The sequence below is a fragment of the Lotus japonicus genome, chromosome 2 (assembly GCF_012489685.1).
Source record: "Lotus japonicus ecotype B-129 chromosome 2, LjGifu_v1.2".
Classification (NCBI taxonomy): domain Eukaryota; kingdom Viridiplantae; phylum Streptophyta; class Magnoliopsida; order Fabales; family Fabaceae; genus Lotus; species Lotus japonicus.
Window position 1 is genome coordinate 35,504,866 of NC_080042.1, and position 24,360 is coordinate 35,529,225.

Here is a 24,360-nt window from a genome sequence, read left to right on the forward strand (position 1 = left end):
GTGTGTCTTTTGTCGCAGAATCGACTTTGCCTTAGGGTAAGATTTTAGAGACTTTAATTTACCTAGAACACGTGGCGACGTGTCGAGTGAGGACGGAGACGTTGTTTGACTAATCATCCTGCATTCATGCAACATTAATGGGGTATTAACACAGGACGTACTCTGGACCTCGTCGGATTCCAAAATGGTCATAAGACCCGGATTTCCGTGATAGAGCGTCTGTAGACGTCTCTTGTAGCAGACCGAAATGGCAGACCTACGGGTTACGGCTGATCTGACTACCGTTGTTGTTGGAGTAAGAGGCACGCGGGCCGAAATGGCACCACCGTGGCTGGTGAAGGGCTGATCCGTTGATGTCCATCCGTTCCGGATTGCATATTGGTTGACTGGGTTAACCTGCATACATATCATGCAACATGCATACTAATTTAGTTGTTGAGTGTGATTGCTATTTGATTATCTTACTTGTAACATGCTAAGTGTTATTATTGCGTTCATGTTATTGTGGAACATGCAACCCTAGGAATGATATCTTTAGCTATAAGCCTAAGTGGCTATCTATTATTTGTACCTATTGGATTTATTATCTACATAGTTCTTTAGAGTTGACCCTCGCGTCTTCTGTGTGTGTTTTGGCGGACAACGCCTTTTGTCAGATGAACATTGCGGATTGGTTCGCAATGGTCCACCCTTGGGGGGGATTAGGTACGAGATGATCGACCAGGACGACCCCGGGTCGTGGGTGGTTGACCCCGTGAGCCACCGAGCGACGTATTCGGGGCGTATCATGGAGGACCACGTGGATAGTGGAGGACTCTTGAGGTCAGGAGTGTTGAGGCGATGCTCTATCAGCTTCAACTTGCCACCGGGCGTTCACTGTGGACCAGGTCTTGGAGGAGCACCGCCGCCACCGTCATCTTCAGAGGAGGAGGATCCCTCAGAGGAGATTCCAGTGGGAATGCCTTCGGTAGGGTCTAGTGCACCCTCCGTTGCGATCATTGATGATCAGGGTTCGGGCCCTAAGCCCGTGAGTCCAGCATCGGAGAGCGTTGCAGGAGCGAGGGGAGGACGGATAGGGTTGATAGACTTGGTCGTTCTGGATTCTGATTCAGACGACGATCATGCTAGCACATAGTTTTGAGTGTTGGTATGAGCTCCTCGAGTTAGGATTAGTGTAGGGGTAGAGTTTTAGCTCTGACAGTCTTGCTTCATTTGTTACTTAGGGGACAGGGTAGATCCGCCTATAGCTTTTTGTGTGGTTTCCTTACGGGAATCACAGAGAGTTGGTTGGACTTAGGAGGTCTTATTTTCAGGCCATTGGGTCAGCTGATTCTCAGTTTTGAGGGATGGTGTTGCGGGCACTTCACCCTTTTCATTTGGTTTGTATATATTGCCTACGGGCATTGCACTTTTCTTTCCGTCACTGGAGGTTACTCGTGACGAGGTTGTTACTTACAGCGGGGGCTGTTTATATATTGTATATTAGTTTTATTACTTTTCGCATTTGGGTTTTATTTAATTCAGTCTTGTCTTAGTTATTATCAAAAAAAAAATATTCACGTTTTTCCGCATTAAGTTTACTTTTGGTTACTAAAGTGACGCCACCGAAATCGGGGTGTTACATTGTGGTATCAGAGCACGGTCGAGTCTTTCGGGAGTTGTTGGGGAATAGGTCTTCTGTGCTAGGTTGTGTGACTCTGCAAAGAGTGAAAATTGATTGTCTGCAAGCGATTTTTCGCTTAAAAATTGATTGAAGTTATTGCTTACTCATATTGTATAGTGATGCTAGATGCTATCTTATGATAAGTACTGACTGTTTGCTTCCTTTAACAGAATATGGTGAATAATAACCAGCTAGCTGAGATGATGGCCACTATGGCCCAAGCGGTAACAGCGCAGGCCCAAGCGGTAACCGCACAGGCAAATGATAATGCCATGAGGCGTGCTACTGAAGAAGCACGTGAACAACATCAGCGCCAGAGGGAAATAACTCTGGACCAGAACAAAGGCCTCAATGACTTCAGGAGGCAAAACCCACCCAAGTTCTCTGGTGGTACTGATCCAGACAAAGCAGATCTCTGGATTCAGGAGGTTGAAAAGATATTCGGCGTCCTACAGACTGTTGAGGGTGCCAAGGTGGGCATGGCGACTTATCTGTTGCTCGGTGATGCCGAGTACTGGTGGAAGGGCCACAAGGGGATCATGGAAGCCAACCATGAAGAGGTTAACTGGAACTCTTTCCGGGACGCATTCTTGGAGAAATACTTTCCAACTAGTGCTCGGGATGAGCGGGAGTCACAGTTTCTAACCCTCCGTCAGGGAGGTATGTCTGTACCGGAATTTGCTTCTAAGCTGGAGTCTCTGGCGAAGCATTTCCAATTCTTCCACGACCATGTGAACGAGCGCTACATGTGCAAGCGTTTCGTGAATGGGTTGAGGCCATATATTGAGGACTCAGTGAGGCCGCTGGGAATCATGCGATCCCAATCTTTGGTTGAGAAGGCCACGGAGGTGGAACTGTTGAAGAACCGGAGGCTAAACCGGGCTGGAGCTGGAGGGCCGATGAGGTCGGGTCCTCAGAATGTTCAGAATCGAGGGAGGTTTCAAAACAGGAGGCCATATCAGCGTCCTGCTGGTAGGGGACTTGCCTCGGGATCTTACAGGCCCATGGTGGGTGCTGCTGGTGGTTCAGGAGGTCAGACTCAGAACCGGGAACTGACTTGCTTCAAGTGTGGAAAGCAAGGGCATTATGCTCGTGATTGTCCCGACACGAGACCTCAATGTTACAACTGTAACAAACTGGGGCATACTGCGGCACAGTGCAAGGTACCAAAGGCGGAATCAGCCGTCAACACTGCCCGAGGGAAGCGTCCTGCTGCAAAGGCGAGAGTCTACACCATGGATGGTGAGGATGCTGAGGGAGTCGATGGACTGATTAGAGGCGACGGCGATATTGACGGTAACCTTCTATCCGTACTTTTTGATTCCGGTGCAACGCATTCGTTTATCTCTAGAGAGTGTGCAATCAGATTAAGACTTCCCATTACTGCTTTGAGCTTCGATCTGATAGTTGCTACTCCTGCCAAGACTCTACTTGCTAATTCAGCATGCATGTATTGTCCGATAACATACAACAATAGGATCTACCATGCTAACCTAGTATGCCTAACTCTTAAGAACCTAGATGTTATCCTAGGAATGGATTGGTTGTCCCGCTATCATTGTCTTTTGGACTGCAACCGAAAGAGAGTGGTATTTCCTGATTCGGATCTTTCCGAGTATCTATCTGCCAATCACATCAGCGTCGCTTTGAACGAGGGATCTCAGGAGTATTCTGTTTTGCTAAGCTTGGAGAGCAAAGGGAACCCAGAAGTTGGCAGTATTCCAGTGGTGAAGGAATTCACGGATGTTTTTCCTGGCGATGTACCTGGATTGCCGCCTGTACGCGACATTGAGTTTGCGATAGACATCGTACCGGGAATAGGGCCGATATCGATTGCACCATATCGTATGGCACCTGCGGAGCTAGTGGAACTGAAGTCCCAACTCGAAGATCTTCTGTCGAAGGGATTCATACGACCAAGCGTTTCACCTTGGGGAGCTCCAGTCTTATTGGTGAAGAAGAAGGACGGGAAATCGAGATTATGTGTCGACTACCGGCAACTGAACAAAGTAACCGTCAAGAATAGGTATCCGTTACCTAGGATTGATGATTTGATGGATCAACTGCGAGGAGCTACGGTATTCTCGAAGATCGACCTGAAGTCGGGTTATCATCAAATCAGGGTCAAGACCGAGGATATCCAGAAGACGGCATTCAGAACCCGTTATGGACACTATGAGTACTTAGTGATGCCATTTGGGGTAACGAACGCACCTGCAATATTCATGGCTTACATGAATATGACTTTTCATACGTTCCTGGATCGATTCGTCGTGGTGTTTATCGACGATATCTTAATCTACTCGAAGAATGCCGAAGACCACGAGGAGCACTTGCGACAAGTTTTACAAGTGCTGAGGGAGAAGGAGTTGTATGCCAATCCTTCCAAGTGCGAATTTTGGCTCGAAGAGGTAAAATTCTTAGGTCATGTGATCTCTAAGGAGGGAATAGCTGTGGACCCAGCAAAGGTGGAGACCGTATTGTCATGGGAACGGCCGAAGATAGTGACGGAGATCAGAAGTTTTGTCGGTTTGGCGGGATACTATCGCCGTTTTATCGAGAATTTCGCGAAGATAGTTGGACCTTTGACTCAACTGACGAGGAAGGACCAACCTTTTGCATGGACTGAAGCGTGCGAGACTAGCTTTCAGACGATGAAGGAACGGTTGACGACGTCACCTGTACTCGTCTTACCGCAACCGGAGGAACCTTATGAGGTATACTGTGATGCTTCATATCAAGGTTTGGGATGTGTGCTGATGCAACATCGGAAGGTGGTTGCTTATGCTTCAAGACAACTGAAGGTGCATGAGAAGAATTATCCAACTCATGACTTGGAACTAGCTGCGATCGTATTTGCACTGAAGATTTGGAGGCATCACTTGTATGGATGCAATTTCACTATATTCAGTGATCATAAGAGCTTGAAGTACTTGTTTGAGCAGAAGGAGCTGAACATGAGGCAGCGTCGGTGGATGGAGTTTCTTAAAGATTACGAGTTCACTCTACAATATCATCCTGGAAAGGCGAACGTTGTTGCTGATGCCTTGAGCAGGAAGATGCACATCTCGTCGATGATGGTGAAGGAGCTGCAGCTGTTAGAGCAATTTCGAGATTTGAGCTTGGATGTGAGATTGTCCGAGGGAGAACTGAAGTTCGGGATGATCAGAATTACCAATGGATTGATGGAAGAAATCCGAGATCAACAGTTACAAGATGAGTTTCTGCTCGGGAAAAGAAATTTGGTAAGTCAAGGTAAGGACCCAGAATTCAAGGTAGGAAGTGACAATATCCTACGGTGCAAGGATAGGGTTTGTGTGCCTAACAACCCTGACTTGAGAAGATTGATTTTGGATGAAGGTCACAAGAGCAAGTTAAGCATTCATCCTGGAATGAAGAAGATGTATCAGGACTTGAAGGTGAATTTTTGGTGGCCAGGAATGAAAAGACAAGTGGCTGAATATGTAGCTACATGTCTGACATGTCAGAAGGCGAAGGTGGAGCATCAGAAGTCTTCAGGTATGCTACAAAGCTTGGATGTGCCAGAATGGAAATGGGATAGCATATCGATGGATTTCGTCGTGGCTTTGCCGAGAACTCAGAAGGGATACGATTCTATTTGGATAATCGTGGATCGATTGACTAAGTCGGCTCATTTCGTACCGGTGAGGACTACGTACAACGTGGAGAAACTATCAGAGTTATATATAGCGGAGATTGTACGACTTCACGGAGTACCGACAAGTATTGTATCCGATCGAGACCCGAAGTTTACATCACATTTTTGGGGAGCTCTTCAAGAAGCTTTGGGAACAAGGCTGAGACTAAGTTCTGCTTATCATCCGCAGACTGATGGACAGACTGAGAGAACTATTCAGTCGTTGGAGGATTTGCTACGCGCTTGCGTTCTGGACAACAAGGGCAGTTGGGATACCTTATTGCCATTGATTGAGTTCACGTACAACAACAGTTTTCATACGAGCATTGGTATGGCACCGTATGAGGCTTTGTATGGCCGCAAGTGTAGAACACCTTTGTGTTGGTACCAAAACGGAGAAAATCTGTTGGTAGGACCAGAACTTCTGCAACAGACCACTGAGAAGATCAAGCAGATCAGAGAGAAGATGAGGACTTCTCAGAGTAGACAGAAGAGTTATGCAGATCAGAGGAGTTATGCAGATCAGAGGCGCAGAACTCTGGAGTTCGAAGAAGGAGATCATGTATTTCTGAGAGTTACTCAGACGACGGGTGTTGGTCGAGCAATCAAGTCAAAGAAGCTTACGCCCAAGTTTATTGGACCGTATCAGATCACTCGTCGAATTGGACCAGTCGCATATCAGATTGCACTACCTCCATTTCTATCAAACATTCATGACGTATTCCACGTGTCACAACTGAGGAAATATATTGCGGATCCGACACATGTTATCGAGCTGGATGACATTGAGTTGAAGGATGATCTGTCTTTCGAGACACCGCCAATTAGCATTGGTGACACCAGGATAAAACAGTTGAGAGGGAAAGAGATCGAGTTAGTGAAGGTCATTTGGAATAAAGACACTGGTGATGCGACATGGGAGCTGAAGGAGAAGATTCAAGAACAGTATCCAGAACTTTTTACTAACCCTTAAGTTTCGAGGTCGAAACTTTCTTTTTGGAGGGTAGTAATGTAAGGCCCGAGTTTTTAAGTTCATACTAAGTGAATAAACTTCTTATTCACGATTAGGGTTGATGTAATGTGAAGGGAAACCTGAACGAAAGTTTATTAAATGAAATATATTTATGAAGGAGGAAGTTCAGGAAAAGTTCAAGGATTGCATTATGATCGATAAAAGTTATAGCACGAACGTTTTACGCTTAAACCTAGGTCAGAAACCCTAGTATATAGCTAATTTTCACTTTTAGGCACGATGGCAGTTAATTCCAAAAATCTTCAGAGAAATGTTAGAACTTCTCTTTTTCCATATATCACAATCATTTCGAGGCGAAACTCTAGGATCTACGAACGTCCGATTCCAATCATCGGAAGTTTGCCGAAACCGAATCCCTGGTATTTCAAAACCCTAGAATTTCCCGACTTTGAGGACTTTATCTATTCAGAGCTTCAAATGAATATTCCACACGCGTACACCCATTTCTCTTGATGATTTCAATCTTTCTTCAGAAGGAAGTTTTCCATTCCGACATTCGAGGCAAAAAGCAACTTATCGGGTAAAATAGTTTTACACCGACTTTGCACCGACTTTGCATTAGTTGCCAAAAATACAAGGAGACATCTTCTTAGCTTGGGAATTCCTTTGCCAAAACCTATCTTAGAATTCATGGTGAATGACGCCGGAAAAATCGGATTCGAGGAACTTTCATTTTCCCGCGAATTTCTTCCACCTTCTATATATAGCAAATAAAGGAAGAAAAAAACACAATTTTCCTCCATTTTCTCTCCTCTAAACCGCGGCCAAGAACAAGGAAGAAGGAAGAAGAGTTTTTCTTCATCGTTTGCTTGATCGTTGATCCGTTAGTTGCTACTTCAAGGCTTCGAGGTATAGTCGCTAATCCTTACCTCCGATCGCTTTTTCCATAGCTTTTCTGTAGAGTTTTCTGAGTGGATAGTTTATGGGTTTTTGCAAAACTATCCTGAATCTTTCATTTCTGATTCTAAACCTCTTCTATGTATGCCCAAGATCACTTCTGCCGGATTAGATTTTCCGTTATGTCGCCGGAATTCCGCCGGAATCAATTTGAACCTAAAATACCCATTTTATGTAGTTTTTGAGTAAAGTTCCAATCTTTAGGCTGTAAACTATCGCCTTAGCTTAGTGCTAGTAGGATTAGTTGTCATAAACGTCGTTGGTGACGTCCCTGCAAAATTTTATTTTTGGGATTTCAGTTTTGAAAATCCTAAGTTAAAAATCATGACCAAAATACCCCTGCGACAGTTTTTGATCCGATAATTTTTCCGAGTTCAGAATACCCTTAGTTACGGCTTATGAAAGCATAGGAACCAAGTTTGATCGAAGAAAAATCGAACCCTACAATTACCTATAGTGGCCGAGAGCTATTAAGGGGGAGGAAGAAATTTCCTTTTCCGAAAACTTGTCTTTTCGCGCTAGATTATCGTACCTTAGAGTATAGATTACTTCGAGTAACCTTAGTAAGTATCGATAGCTTAGTTTCCGATAGATTCTGATTGATTTTTGTGGTTTTGTTCTAAAGGTGATTTTGAGGAATTTCCTGAGGATCAACACCTTGCTTGTGAAGAAGAGTTTGAAGTTTTTGCTGGAGAACCTTCAGGTGAGGGCTTCTCACTGAATCTCTAGTTAATGCTTAGGGTCGATGTTTCGACATTGTTTACTGTTTATGCACTGGGATTGTGTGTGATTGAAAATGTTTTCTGAGGCTTCGGCTGACAATGTAGATGATTCATCTACTGAATGTTTTTGAAGATTGACTTACATGCTATGTGCTATGTGGGTAATCTAGGATGTGTGGTGCATGCTTTATATGCTAAGTGCTAAGTGTTTATGATGCGATTTATTGATATATGACATGTTGTCGATTGTGATGATTTAAATATGCTTTACACTGAAAATCTGAGATTCTGAATGGTGAGAATAGCGGGCAGGTCATGCCGATTTTATTTTGAGAGTTTTGAGAAAGTTTGATAGGACGAACGAGGTTCGGGCCTTGTATAGGGTTTATGGATCGAGACATTCTCTGGAGTCATTTGGGGATTCGAAGATCCCGAGAACTTATAGGAATTGCGATAAGACTAAAAAGGATATTATTTTGAAAAGAAAATTCATAAGACATTAAACAACCTCTAAATCTTTAAGTAAGGGTAATAATCTCGAAAGGAGGCTTTGGATGAAAATCATAGTTTGGAAAACGAGAAGTGTCGTTGGATCCAAGTGTTGAGTCTGTTGTTGTTGTGCTGTTGGAGCAGCGTTGGTTGTTGTGCTGTTGGAGCAGCTATGTTGTGGGGCTATCCTGGGGATAAGTCCGGGGAACCGTTAGTTCCCGAGTATGTGATACTCTTGTGCTGTTGGAGCAGCGATGTGTGTTGTGAAGTGTGTCTTTTGTCGCAGAATCGACTTTGCCTTAGGGTAAGATTTTAGAGACTTTAATTTACCTAGAACACGTGGCGACGTGTCGAGTGAGGACGGAGACGTTGTTTGACTAATCATCCTGCATTCATGCAACATTAATGGGGTATTAACACAGGACGTACTCTGGACCTCGTCGGATTCCAAAATGGTCATAAGACCCGGATTTCCGTGATAGAGCGTCTGTAGACGTCTCTTGTAGCAGACCGAAATGGCAGACCTACGGGTTACGGCTGATCTGACTACCGTTGTTGTTGGAGTAAGAGGCACGCGGGCCGAAATGGCACCACCGTGGCTGGTGAAGGGCTGATCCGTTGATGTCCATCCGTTCCGGATTGCATATTGGTTGACTGGGTTAACCTGCATACATATCATGCAACATGCATACTAATTTAGTTGTTGAGTGTGATTGCTATTTGATTATCTTACTTGTAACATGCTAAGTGTTATTATTGCGTTCATGTTATTGTGGAACATGCAACCCTAGGAATGATATCTTTAGCTATAAGCCTAAGTGGCTATCTATTATTTGTACCTATTGGATTTATTATCTACATAGTTCTTTAGAGTTGACCCTCGCGTCTTCTGTGTGTGTTTTGGCGGACAACGCCTTTTGTCAGATGAACATTGCGGATTGGTTCGCAATGGTCCACCCTTCGGGGGGGATTAGGTACGAGATGATCGACCAGGACGACCCCGGGTCGTGGGTGGTTGACCCCGTGAGCCACCGAGCGACGTATTCGGGGCGTATCATGGAGGACCACGTGGATAGTGGAGGACTCTTGAGGTCAGGAGTGTTGAGGCGATGCTCTATCAGCTTCAACTTGCCACCGGGCGTTCACTGTGGACCAGGTCTTGGAGGAGCACCGCCGCCACCGTCATCTTCAGAGGAGGAGGATCCCTCAGAGGAGATTCCAGTGGGAGTGCCTTCGGCAGGGTCTAGTGCACCCTCCGTTGCGATCATTGATGATCAGGGTTCGGGCCCTAAGCCCGTGAGTCCAGCATCGGAGAGCGTTGCAGGAGCGAGGGGAGGACGGATAGGGTTGATAGACTTGGTCGTTCTGGATTCTGATTCAGACGACGATCATGCTAGCACATAGTTTTGAGTGTTGGTATGAGCTCCTCGAGTTAGGATTAGTGTAGGGGTAGAGTTTTAGCTCTGACAGTCTTGCTTCATTTGTTACTTAGGGGACAGGGTAGATCCGCCTATAGCTTTTTGTGTGGTTTCCTTACGGGAATCACAGAGAGTTGGTTGGACTTAGGAGGTCTTATTTTCAGGCCATTGGGTCAGCTGATTCTCAGTTTTGAGGGATGGTGTTGCGGGCACTTCACCCTTTTCATTTGGTTTGTATATATTGCCTACGGGCATTGCACTTTTCTTTCCGTCACTGGAGGTTACTCGTGACGAGGTTGTTACTTACAGCGGGGGCTGTTTATATATTGTATATTAGTTTTATTACTTTTCGCATTTGGGTTTTATTTAATTCAGTCTTGTCTTAGTTATTATCAAAAAAAAAATATTCACGTTTTTCCGCATTAAGTTTACTTTTGGTTACTAAAGTGACGCCACCGAAATCGGGGTGTTACATGATGAATAGAAAGTAATGATAAATTTGTTATCCAAGTAGAACAAGAATGAAGTTTTGTGAAGGAGGAGAAATAAGCTTTCCGTTCATGGTTCTCATATTTGTTATTCAAGTAGAACAAGAATAAAGATTGATGATAAACCATCTCTCTTTTGCTACTGCTTTTTACATTTCAAGTTAGTTTTGGCATTTATTTTTGTTTTTGTTACCAGGAAACGGAAAGTGTTTGTATTTATGTTTTGCATATTAGTTTTCAAGGTTTATTAATAAATTACGGTTTATATTTACAATTGCTTCTTTTATGATTATATGTTATTATTTTAGATGGATTCAAATCTTTCATTCTACCTGTGTTTACAATTTTTCCCTATAATGAACGAGTCTCTGCTTTGAAATACAGGATATACTAGAAATTAAACTCGTGCATTGCACGGGTTTGTTTTTAAGTTATGTGTCTATTATTTGTAAAAATAATTTATGTAATATGAAAAATTATTGAATAGTAGATATTTAAGAATATGATAAACATATATAATGTAATTACATTAATGAAACTCAATAAAAAATTTATTGAATTTTTTTTGGTATAAACATTTGGTACCGGTCACCCTTTGGATATACCGACAGATTCGAGATTTAGTCACAATTAAGGCTCTTCATCCCTCCCCTAAAGTGTATTGTGTGGGGATCGAACCCGAGGGCTCTTCACACACACTCAGCTTGCGTTGCCAACTTAGCTACCCTCTTAGGTTAATTTTTTAGTATATTAAAGCACATATTTTATATTTTATGTTTCTTTAATAAAAATTATTTTCAATTTATTTGGTGATTATGTTTAAATAGTATTGCACTCCCAATATTAAGTAAAATGATGAAAATATATAATTAGAACTGAATAATTCAGTCAGTGTTTGTGTAAAATCATATATAAAAGTAAAAAGACTTTTATAAAGTGGTATTTACCTCTTGCTTTCATGTTTTGGCAGTGAAAGTAGTGTTTTCAGTTGAAACTTTATGGGAAGTGTGCTAAGGAAAGTTTAATGTCAAAACATATTCTTAGTGACACATATAAAAATTATACTATTTATTTCATAATGAGTATTTAATTAGTTAATATGCAGTTTGTAAGAGCATATATTTTTTAACTTAATTATGAATTAAGATAATAATTTTTCTTATTCCATAATTTTTTATAGTTTTATAGAAAGTAAAAAGTTATAAAACCTCATAAGACAATTTGAAATAACAAATCGTTCAACCTAATGAATGTCTATTACAATGGTTAAAATTAACTCTTTGGATCCCTGAGATGAGATTTCGTCCTTAAAGAATGTACTTTATGATAGAACATGATTTCCTCATTAGAGGATACATGTAGTTAACACAAATAAATTATAAGACTTAGTTAAAAAAAATTCTTAAGCCCGTGTACCATAATAATGTGCAAAAGCGAAAGTTGGTTAAGAATGATTGTTATTTTTTATCAATGGAGAAATATAGTAGCCATATCAAATATAATTTCATTTAGGAAGTTTATTAAATACATCATTGCATACTACATTTTAAGTCTATTGTAGATGAGTGCAACAATGATAGACCTCATAGGAGATTATAAACTCATATTAAATATTATTAGAAAAAATATTTTAAATCAAAATTATAACTATATCGACCAAAAACTTTAAAATTAAACTATTTTGACAAATAAATTTAATTAAACTATTCTATTATTTTTTATAACTAACACGACATGCATAACATATTTAATATATATCTCCTAATTTAATTAACTTAGTTTTTAATATATTTATTTTATTTATCATCATATATTTAGTTAAAAAGAAAAATTACTATATGAAAATTTTAACTATCAGTAATTATTTAATAAAAAATAGTTATTAATTTTAAATCTATTTTATCTAAATTAATTAATTTTAAATACTATTTATAATTAATTAATTTTAATTCTTAATATTTGTCAACTCAAGTTATTTTTTAAAAATTATAACTATTATTATTTAATATAGGTATTTTTGTGAATATTAAATGTAGGTAGTTGAATAGCTTTTGATAATACAATTTTTTTTCCAGTTTTTACCCTTATTATTTAATATATTTATTACAAAGATAATTTGTTATTACTTAATGCATTATAATACATGCAATCTTCACTAATGTATTTAATGTGATTGTTCAAGTGTGCTTTACTTATATATAAAGATATTGAGGTTGTGTAATTTTATATACTTACAAACATTTTTTATTAATTTCCATCATTTCAGAGCATCAGCGACATATATTCTTAAAATACATAATTTGCGTGTGTGGAAAATCAATGAATAAAGCTGATGGTTTTGCATCATTTCTTTGATTTAAAATAATTTCCATTTTTAGAATGGAAAAAAACTTTTAAAAGAATTAATTACTTATTAAATTCAAAAGCTATCTATTTAAGAAAATTACTATTCGAAATTAATTTTTAATTTCCTTCAATTTCCTTACATAAACAACTTAACTATAGTAATTTGTAGTTAACTCACAAATGATCTAATAAATGCAATATGGAATAAAAACTGTATGCGTTTTCTTTTTAAAAACCTCATTTAAAACAATTAATTACATTTTAATACGGTAATTATTTCGTTTTTCCAGTCAATTATTGCTATAATCATTTTTTTAAAACCCCATGTAAAATAATTAATTAAATTTTAATTCATTGATTATTTATTTTAGGAAATTAATATTCGAAATTAATTCATTAATTCCTTCAATTTTCTTATATAAATTAATTAATGGCGTGAATAAGTGCAAATATGTATAGAAATGATTTCTTTTTTTTAATGAAAAAAAACGTTTTAAATAATTAATTACTTATTAAATTCATTAGCTATCTATTTAAGGATATTACTATTCGAAATTAATTATTTATTTCCTTCGAATTCCTTATATAAACCACTTAATTATATTAATTTGTATTTGCACTCATAAAAGACATTAAATTCTATATTCATTTTTTAAAAGCTCTTTTGAAATAATTTATTACATTTTAATGCATTGACAATTTTTTTAAGGAATTATTATTCGAAATTCATTGATTAATTGCTTCAAATTTCTTATGTAAATAAATTAATGACATGAATCGCGTTTTCTTTGATTTAAAATCATTTCCATTTTTAGAATGGAAAAAAACATTTTAAAAAATTAAAGGAAATTACTATTCAAAATTAATTTTTAATTACCTTACTTAAAAAACTTAACTATAGTAATTTGTAGTCAACTCATAAAAGATCTAATAAATGTTATATGGAATAAAAGTTGTATTCGTTTTCTTTTTAAAAACCTCATTTAAAACAATTAATTACACTTTAATGCAGTAATTATTCCATTTTTCCAGTCAATTATTTCTATAGTCGTTTTTTTTATACTCATGTAAAATAATTAATTAAATTTTAATTCATTGACTATTTACTTTAGGAAATTATATTCGAAATTAATTCATTAATTCCTTCGATTTCCTTATATAAAGTAATTAATGATGTGAATAAGTGCAAATATGTTTTGAAATAATTTCTTTTTTTTAAATGAAAAAAAAGGTTTTAAATAATCAATTACTTATTAAATTCATTAGTTATCTATTTATGGAAATTACTATTCGAAATTAATTTTTAATTTCCTTATATAAACAACTTAATTATAGTAATTTGTAGTCAACGCATAAAAAACCTAATAAATGCTATATGGAATAAAAGTGAAATTCGTTTTCTTTTTAAAACCCTTATTTAAAACAATTAATTACATTTTAATGCAAGAATTATTTCATTTTTTCACGTCAAATATTTAGCAAAATTTTATGCAAGTTTTTCAAAATTATTTGAACTTGGAAACAATCAAACATCAAATATGCCAAATCATATGTCTATAGATAATTTTTAGCCAAATGGAACATCAAATATGACATATAATTCCATCCATTTTCCAGCACTTGATATCTTTGAAATTAACCTTTGTTATGATGGCTGCCAGAATCAACGATCTCGCCATAATCGATGCCTCCAAAGAGAACTGGACTATTGTTGCAAAAGTCAATCGTTTATAGCTAAGTCCGAGCTTATATGGTTTGAATCTCCCCTTTTCTATGACCATGGTTCTTATGGATGACAAGGTATAGCATTTTTTTAATTACTCGCCCTGTTTTAATATTATTTTTTATGGTTGGTAAATCTCTTATCTTTTTTACTTTTAAAATTCCAAGGTTGTAAGATTCATGCTTCAGTTAGGAAGACTCTGATTATCGATTTTAGTCTTTGCTAAGTAAAGGACGTGTATATTATATTTCATTCTTTGGTGTTGGTGAAAGCGGTCGTGATTTTCGTCCAACCTCGCATCCATTCAATATCAACTTTGATATTCATACTTCTATACGATTGGTTCCTAACAAGGCTATCAACTTAACCCCATACTCTTTCATTCCACTTTGTGACATAATGTATAAGGACATTGATACGTCATTCCTTAGAGGTATAAACCCTTCTGTAGCCTTTTTATTTTTTGAACAATAGTTCTTCATTTTTTCCTTACATTTTTATTTGTCTTTGACAAGATGTAATTAGAATTCTTACTGGAACAAGTGGAGAACAAGAGTTTGAGAAAGATGGTACAAAGATCAAAAGGATAACTATTGAACTTGACCAAGATGGGTACACTCAATGTTTTTTGCTTATTCAAATAAGAATATTCCCCGTGCAACGCACGAGGTAAAAACGCTAGTTATCATTAATTTCTATTCATTTTATCTCTCTTTTTACTCCCTTTTCTCATGTTGTTGAAAACCAGATTATGTATCTGGAACCTTTTTCAGCTCTAATTCGAATTTTTTTAAATTACTTAGCCTCTTTTGAATGGATTTCTCCATTCCCTGTTTCTTCTTTATTCCGCCCCACTAAGTAATTGATTGTTTCTATTCATTAAAGAAGAATTAAATTTAATTTCATTCCTTTTCTCTCCATTTTTTTATTCCCTTTCTCACATTATGTTTTTACGTGTAAATATATATATATGAACCTCTCTTCCTTATTTTCAGAATATATTTGAAGTTCTTTATCCTCCATTGATTGGCTCTTCATTCCATTATCCTTTCCCTCATTATTTTTTCACGCCCCATTATGGATATTGGGACTTTGTGTTTTGTTTTTCTCCATGTGTGCCCAATAATGGTTTGTTCATCCCCCCTTATTTTGTTGTTTCTTATTCTTTTTTATAATTGAAAATTCAAAGGTTTCAACCCATGTAGAGTCTTCTATATAAGTAGGTGTGTTGTGATGCCCTCATCCACAATCCATTACAGTGTCTTGATGTTTGTAAGGCTTCGAATGGTGCTCCCGGTGGTTCTTCTACAGCCTGCGATCCATATAACTTGATCAATGAACCTGCTGCTGTTGAAGCCTCTTCTAAATCAGTTAGTGGTGTTAATGGATCATCCCCCCTAGAAAATACTGAGCTTTCAGCAACTAAGCACGATGATCTGGTCCTGAAATTTCCTTTACACTTTTTAGTTTCTTGAGTTGGATCTAAATCTTATTTATTTTTTATTATATTGTCTTTCTAACGTTTAATATTACACCAATTAAGGCTCATGATAAGGAGGTCAAAGTCCCACAAAAAATGAAATCAGTGGCTTCTAAAAAGAACGTTTCTGCCTCTTCTAACTTTGCAGTAACTTTCAAAGCATGCCATTATCAAAAACCTCAGCTCCTGAATATTTTGCAATATTTTATTCCCTTCACTTTGCACCACAACTCGCCACGTGTCTCATTCGGATTATTATATTCAGATTTATTCATCCATCCTTCATTCTCCCTCTTCTCCCACTATCTCCATACTATTTTCTCTCCCCCATTATCTCGGTCTCATCATATAATTATACTGAGGATTTAATGGTGGTGAAATTTATATGTGTAATTAACCATAATTCCATTACTTTTCTCCCTCTTTTTCCTCCCTTTTCTCATTATTGTTTCACGTTAATGTATCTAGACCATTCTTCATTATAATCTGAAAATTTTCAAATTATTAAGCCTCCATTGATGTCCATTCTCCCATCAACATTCCAATTTAATTAATCCCATTCTCATCTTTTCGTTTTTCTCTATTTTTAGTTTTTTACGGTAATCCCCATTGAATTATAAAAAATTCTTTTCATATATTTTCAATATCTTTTTATCACGTTCAAATTTTTTTTTTATTATGTATTATAAAACAAAATCATAATTAACATTATATAATTTGAAATGATATGTTGTTTTTTTTAAGTTTCCTAATAATATGAGCAAATCATAACAATATTTGGTTCATAATCAACATATTTTGTTTAGAGCTGTAATTATTCTTTATTTTTTTTCAAACTGAGCAGTAATTTTTTCCTGTTGCTTTTTATACGTTAATAAAAAATTAAATTTTCCCACTTTATATTTTTTTTATTAACTATTAAATTTTTCCATTCAATCTTTAATCATATCTTTTGGGTTTCCAATAACTTCACTGCTTCTCTCTCCAGGTATCCTTTAAATTAAGAGTAGTTATTAACACAAATTTCTACCCACTATTATCACATGTAACTTGCTTCACGACTTGCTTCTCTCTCTCTCATTTAAACCCAATTCCAAATTCCCAATATTTGGAATGTTTCTCTCTCTCTCTTACTCTTAATTTTTCCTTCCCCTTCATCTTCTCTTTTTCTCTTCCAATCAGAATTTCTGCAGCTCCTCATTTTCTCTCCATTCAATTAACTTTTATCAGCCCATTAATGTTTGGCATCTCATTTATGGTTCTTGCAATTCCCACTCACGGCCTCATTAAATCTGCTCGGTTAAAACGTGATTTTTCTTTTCTGCTTCCAAGGTTGCATTGCTCTATCAATTTCCAAGACTTTGTCTTCCACTTATTTTAAATTTGAAATTCAATCTAACCTATATAAATTCAGATATCTCTTTCATGTTTGCACTTCAATACCTGTTTCCTTCTTCTCATATCTCTCAATGTGCTTCATTTCATAAAGGAGGAAAAGGAGGAGTTTGTGCCTTGCAGTGTCTCCCGGTATATTCTTTGTAACACCTCGATTTCCGGGTATCACTTTAGTAACTCAAGAATAAAATAAAGCGGAAAACAGGTAATTTTTTTTCGTTTGATTCCTTTTAAATAAAGCAATAGAAAGTAAAGACATAACCCAACCACTAAACTAACCAATATACATCAAATATAAACATGTACAGCCTCAGCTGCACTCCCACGTCACGCGCACTCGCAGTGACTCCAAAGTAGTGTGCCCGTAGGCAAATATATACAGACCCAGAAGTTTAAGTGTGAAAGTTTATAATTACAACCCACTAGGAGAAAGTCGGCCTCAAAATGGCCTAAGCAAAGACCCCTATGGTCCGACTGACTCACTGTGATCCCTCAGTAAGAGAACCACACAAAAGCCATGCGTCGGGAACCTACCCTGTCCCAAAAGCAAAACGAATCAGAGCTCTACACAAATATGACGCCTGCCTAACTCTACCAACCCATAACTGCTCACATAACCGAGTCCTCGGCGAACTGAAGACGGCAAGTTGAAGCTCAGCTCCATGCGTCGTAAATCTCCTTTCATCAGATGTCCACGCTCGTCAGTCCGGTCCTCCATGACCCTTCCCCGGTACGTCGCTCGATAACCCACAACATCGATCACCCAAGCGGTGGGGGCAGCACGGTCCACAAGCTCATACCTGATCCCCCCCCCCCGAGGGAGAGACCATCGAAAACCAGTCGGCCATCGATATCTGGCAGCAGGCCGACCGCCCAAACACAAACATGCAACCAAAGCCAAGGCGCTAGGGTCAACTCACGGAAATAAGTAGATATACACTCAACATGTGATAGGGGGTATAGATATATGTTGATATATACATATATAAACAATCCTAGCATGTTATGGCTCTAAGAATGCTTCAATAAACAAACAGCACACAACTCAAGTCAGAATGAATGTATGCATGAAATGTCCAATATGATCCGGATTTGTGACGCGTTCCCGTTCGCCACAAGTGAAGCATTCCCGTTCTTCACTATGGATGAACCATTCCCGTTATTCATCCTGGATGAACCATTCCCGTTATTCATCCTTGGTGAACCATTCCCGTTATTCACCATATGATGAACCATTCCCGTTATTCATCATTTATGCAAGGTGAACCATTCCCGTTATTCACCATGATATGCACAGGTGAACCATTCCCGTTATTCACCCGATTGATGCAATATGGTTAGCCAAACAACGAATCGTCCTTACCGCGAAAGTGTTTAGCTCACAACCTAAACTCAAAACAAACCCATGAGTTAGTGTCGGTCAATACAACACAACTCGGAGTAAGTGTCGGTCAATACAACACAACTCCACCAACAAGGATACACAAGGGTCTAGTGTCGGTCAATACAACACAGCCCAAACAACAAGAGTACTAAGTGTCGGTCAATACAACACGGCTCCACAACACTCCCCAAGAGTACTAGAGTACTCGGTGACTTTCAATCATCACCATAGCTCACCTTAGTGGCTTTCCCCAATTTCGATAACTCTCCAAACCCACAACAAAAGTCGACTTTTCCCCGTCTTTCGTAAATATTTTCCCCTTTAGTTCTCCTATGATTAAACGTTAATAAAAATTGTTTCGATCCGAATTAGTCAAGTTATGAGTTTATTTCTCAAAGTCTAAGTTTCCCAAAGTCTCTAGTTTTCGAAATTCTAATCATTCTAAGTTTTCCAAAAAAAAACCCTCCAAAAGAAGTTTCCCGGGGAAAGTCTAAGTATTCAAACGAATCCCAACAAATGGCTAAGTCTCAAACCCCACATCTGAACCTGGGGTTGTTCATCCAACCCGAAATATCAAAGATCACCAGATCAATGAATCTCCACTCCGAAATTGCGTCAAAACTCCCAATCCAACAAAAGCGCAACATCACAAGTTATGGAAAAGCATCATAACATCAACTCATCATCATAAACAACATCAGATAAAGCATAAGTCGAATTTATCGACGCCTATCATGCAATCATAGCTAATATAGTAAGTTGCCCTAACCTCGAGCTGTTCCAGCTTCGCAAACAAAGTTCTCCTCAAACAATTGCTCTGAGTATTCCAAAGTTCCTTCAACTGAACCTCGGAGAAAACAAAGCAGAAACCAAACAAAATCGATTAGTTCGATCGCAATACAATACATAAACGATAGACAAAGCATTAAAGCTTCAGAATACGACATCCGGTACGAAAAGACAAGTTTTCGAAAACGAAAACCCCCCCCCCCCCTTAGGAAATAGCCCACGACCATAAGGAGAAAAGAGCTTCGGCTCTTTTTCTTCGATCAAATTTGTTTACAAGGTAGTTTTAGGGTAAAACTAAGGCAAAGGAACTGTCAGAACAATTTTTCGGACAATCGGGTCGAAATACGGCTACCCAGGGGCATTTTGGTCCAAAATAAAGGCTCAAAACTTCAAAGTTATCAGTTCTGAAAACAAATTTGACAACAATGATCCTCATGACATCCGTGACAACAAATCCTAAAGGCACGAAGTCAGATTACAGCTTTTCGACAATAAAGTTTCGAAATGTGAGACAAAAAGGGTTTTGAAACAGTTTTTCAGATCCTGGACAACTGGATCACAATCAGCGATTACTGACAGAGGTTTTAGACTCATGGGAACGTAAGGAACATAACCCAACCAAGAAATCAGAGAAATCAGACAATTTTACAAAAAGCTCAAAACTGTGGGCACAGAAACGACTTCAGAAACGCAACAGAAACAGTAATCAGAGGTAGGAATCATGCTAGTTACCTCAATACCTAGAAGTAGGGACGAACTACACGAAGATTGGTCAAGTTTTCGCGAAAAACTTCTTCTCCCTCACCCCCTTGAAACTCGCGGCCTAGAAGGAAAGAAATGGAGAGATTTTTGCTTTTTCGCCTATTTATAGGCGGGTGAAATCGCGGGAAAATGAAAATTTCGCGATTCCGATTTTTGCAGCACATTCTCTGAGAAATTCTAAGAGAGATTCTGGCGTCAGAATTCCCGAACTCAAAACAAATGTCTAACATTTGGGAAAAACGATATCTAAAATCCCAAAAGCGGTGTAAGTTAATCTGTCCCGAAAAACTACTTTTTGCTGTGATGCTCAAACGACAAAACTTCCTTCTGAAGAAAGATTGGAAACGTTGAAACAAATCTGGCATTGCGGACGGAATCTTCGTTAGAAGTCCCGAATAGAAAAAGTCTTCATCCATCGCTCGAAACTAAGGTTTCGAAGCAGAGAAATTAGCGTCGGAGGACTTCCGAAAAGTGAAACCTATCGTGCGTACAGTCCAGAGTTCCGAAATGAAACGCTGGTCGAAGGAAAAATAAAGAGAATCTTTAAATTTTCCAAGAGTTCGAAATCTCACTTAAAACGTTGCTCTAAAAGCGATATAGCCTATACTGGACACGCTCGCCATAAGGCAGGTGTGCAGACGACTCGCCCTAACTCCGGAAGCAACTACGCAACATTCCTCAAGCAATTCCTGAACTTTCTTCTTCATTAATCTTTCTCAAATATCAACCTCCTGTCACGCTTACACTAATTCTACGCGTGAGTCGAAAATTAACTTGCTCTGAAAATCCAGGTCTTACATTCTTTCTCACTGAAAAATTGGCTAGGCAGGTACAACTCTAATTTGAACTCCAAACACAACATTTGTCCCAAAATTTCTCAGGAATTTTGTTTTATTTCTTCGTTGAAGTAGTTGATATGTAATTTCAAGTTATTCTTGGCTAGAGATTGTGCTTGAACCTGATTGCAGGAATTCAAATAGCTGAAGTGATTCAGGTGCTCCAGTCTTACATTCCTTTATCATAGTTATTGGTTGCATTTATATTATGTAAGCCAGCAGTATTATTTAAAAAAATTCATGTTACCATAGGGCTGCAATCAAGTTTCAGTGTTAATACCTGAGAGAAACTAAAAGATTGGTTTTGGTCTTGATCTCTATTTCTAATTTTATTTTTTCAGATCAAATTTGCTGATCATTTTTTCAGATGAGGGATTCTTTCATTTTAGTTTTTGATCTGCCTGCAGGTTGGTGTTGTTGTTTCCTTTTTCACTCTTACTTCTATCAAATTTTCTTTGATTAAATTTTGTTTGTGTTTTTATTGAGAATAAACTAATTTGTTGGTAACTTGGTATGCATGTCTCTCCTTTATATGATGTTTTTTTGATATATAAGGTTAACGTTTTTTTTGTTGTTGTAAGATTCTTGAAGCTTTAATTTCATGAAAGACTCCAAATCCACTACTGGCAAGTCTTTTAATTGGAAGCAAAATCTTTGGCATCCTCAAACCTCATGTTTGTTTTGGTTAGTTGGACCCCATCAATAAAATCTCCACCTACTGTTTTTCAATTCCAATGGGTTTAATGCAAAACTCATTTTTTACGTGTCTTCTTTATAATCTTTAGGTTGGGGTCTCTTAAATTTATTATCAACAAGAAAATGTTTGTATGTTATTATTTAGTCTTTTGATTTCCTTTTTATTCTCCTTATTAAGTCTTTTAAAACTCTTTAGATTGTTTCTTGAATTGATATAGTGGAAGCAATTCACCAAAGTTGCATGAAATGGCAACCAAATACACTTACCGCCACTTGAGCACTAATTTTTCCCAGTACTTGCATGTACATATACTCAAAGAAAAGTGCACGTTTAGAAACAACAGAAATGATTGTACCAAATTTGGGATTTAGTCCATACTACTTTTAGCTTTATGTTTCTCTTTTCTTTTCACTAAACTCAGTCGTCATCACTAACTAGATAATTAAAAAATGCTCACAGATTGGTGAACTGGTTTTTTACTCAAGATAAATGGACTATTGTTTAATGCTGCTATACATGTTGTAGCGGTGTACCATGATTGAACTTTATTTCAGGTATGATTAGTCATTCAAATGATTATGTTCAATTGCACCATCATTGAACTTTATTTTTCTTTATCACCTAAGAAGCTATGGATATGGCTACACATGCATGATTGTTAAATAGAGTTCTTCAAATCTAACATTCTAAAGATTTGCTGATGTATAAAATTTTCAAAACTGATGTGCCATGTCTTGCAAGTGCTGTGTATTCTTCTCTTTTGTCTGCTTTAAAGAGATGCTCTTACACATTATGATTTTATCTAAGGTGTTATTAATTCAACAGGGATTTTGATTTTTGGGTATTGCTTGAAGCCTTGAACAGCCAAATGTATTATTAGAATTTTTGTGCTACAATTTAACGAAGTAGATTTTCTTTCTACTCTAGCTACCATGACTATGGAAATGAGTTCTAGAATATGGGAGATTTCACTTCAGTGGGAATTGAACAACTTTCAATGCAGGCTAACGGCTAAGGAGTTAATGCTTAAGGTAGATTACTAGGAACACAATTGAAACACATTACATGGGGACTATGTCTTTATTGTCTGTATAAAACAATCTTCGATTTTAAGTTTTTCTTAGTCATTTCTTATATGTTTCTTCATGAGTGTTGCTTTGCTTTATCAATGCAATGACATTTGCAATATTAACAGGGCAAGGTATAATGGAATCGCCAAGTGATATGAAGTATGGCAAGTTTAGTTTAATTTTTAGTGGCTAAGCATATTGGTTATGGATAAAATTGAAGCACTTTCAATTATAGCTTTGACAATACAAGTTGGGATGTCATAAGAAGATGCATTGTCAAATATCATTGCACAATCCATTTTGTGGATATGAACGGATTCCTTGGCCTTGAAGGAGCTTCTAGCGTGTGTGGTAATTTGATGTAAAAGACACCATTGATGCATTTTAATGTAATTTTATCCAATATTAGTCTTAAATGCTTTTTATTGAAGTCCTTAAATTATTTTTTAGTAGTATCAATTTATATAATAACTTTTCTATTTTCTCTAATCTTTAATTTGTTTTAATAATAAAAATATATAAAATAAAGGTTTTATGCATAATTGAAATATATGGTTTATGCGGAACGGCATGCCAGCTTTTCTATCACACATTGTAATGACTTATGATGGAAAATTCTGGCTATCACTGGACAATTTTATCATTTTTCAAATTTGATCAATCATAGAAGAAATTAAAATTTCAAAAAAAATAATATGACTAAAGAGAACTTCAGGTTTTTTTTGTTGACAATTGCTGGTTGTTGTTGAAGGGTGTAAAGTGAAAAATTTCAGTTGCTTTTATATGAATTGTTGCAAGTGAAGGTTATGTAAATTAAGGGAAATAATGTGTTTGATGTGTAGAAGATGTTGTGTGGTGTTCATTTTATAGGGGCTTTTTGTTTGATATTTAGTTATGATAAATTAATATGTTGTGTTAATTTCTTTCTCCTGCTCTCTGACTTTCTTTACCGTTTTGTTGTCTCCTGTGTTCTTTTTCAATTATATATCTATGTATTTTGGTTTCACTTTGTGAGTCCCGAATCTAATAGATTGAAATATACGTATTTACATCTTCAAGGAAAAAAATCATTTATATGTCTCATGTGCATAATTTATGTTTTTTTAATATTTTCATCTTTATTATGATTGTTCTTTCATTTTTAGTATCTTATATTATTTATAATTAAAATATTTATTAATGTGTCAAATATAATAGTAAACTTCGCCGTGCAGCGCACGGGGAAAAACACTAGAGCCATGTTTTAAACTCTTTTAGTATATTTTATTTTTAAGTGTATTTTTTGTTTTAAAGGTTAAGTGGAATTTAAATGCACATTAAATTTTGCAATATTTCATTCCTTCAATAATCATTGATATATGTTCAACTCAATGTTATCCGTATTTCATTAAGAGGTTATTTATTTGGGATTTCAAAAAATTTATCACTACATATCAAATAAATGATTTCTGTTTTTTGGTTTTTTTTTTCGTTATTATTTTAAATAATTTCTCAGTTTTTATATTTTCTT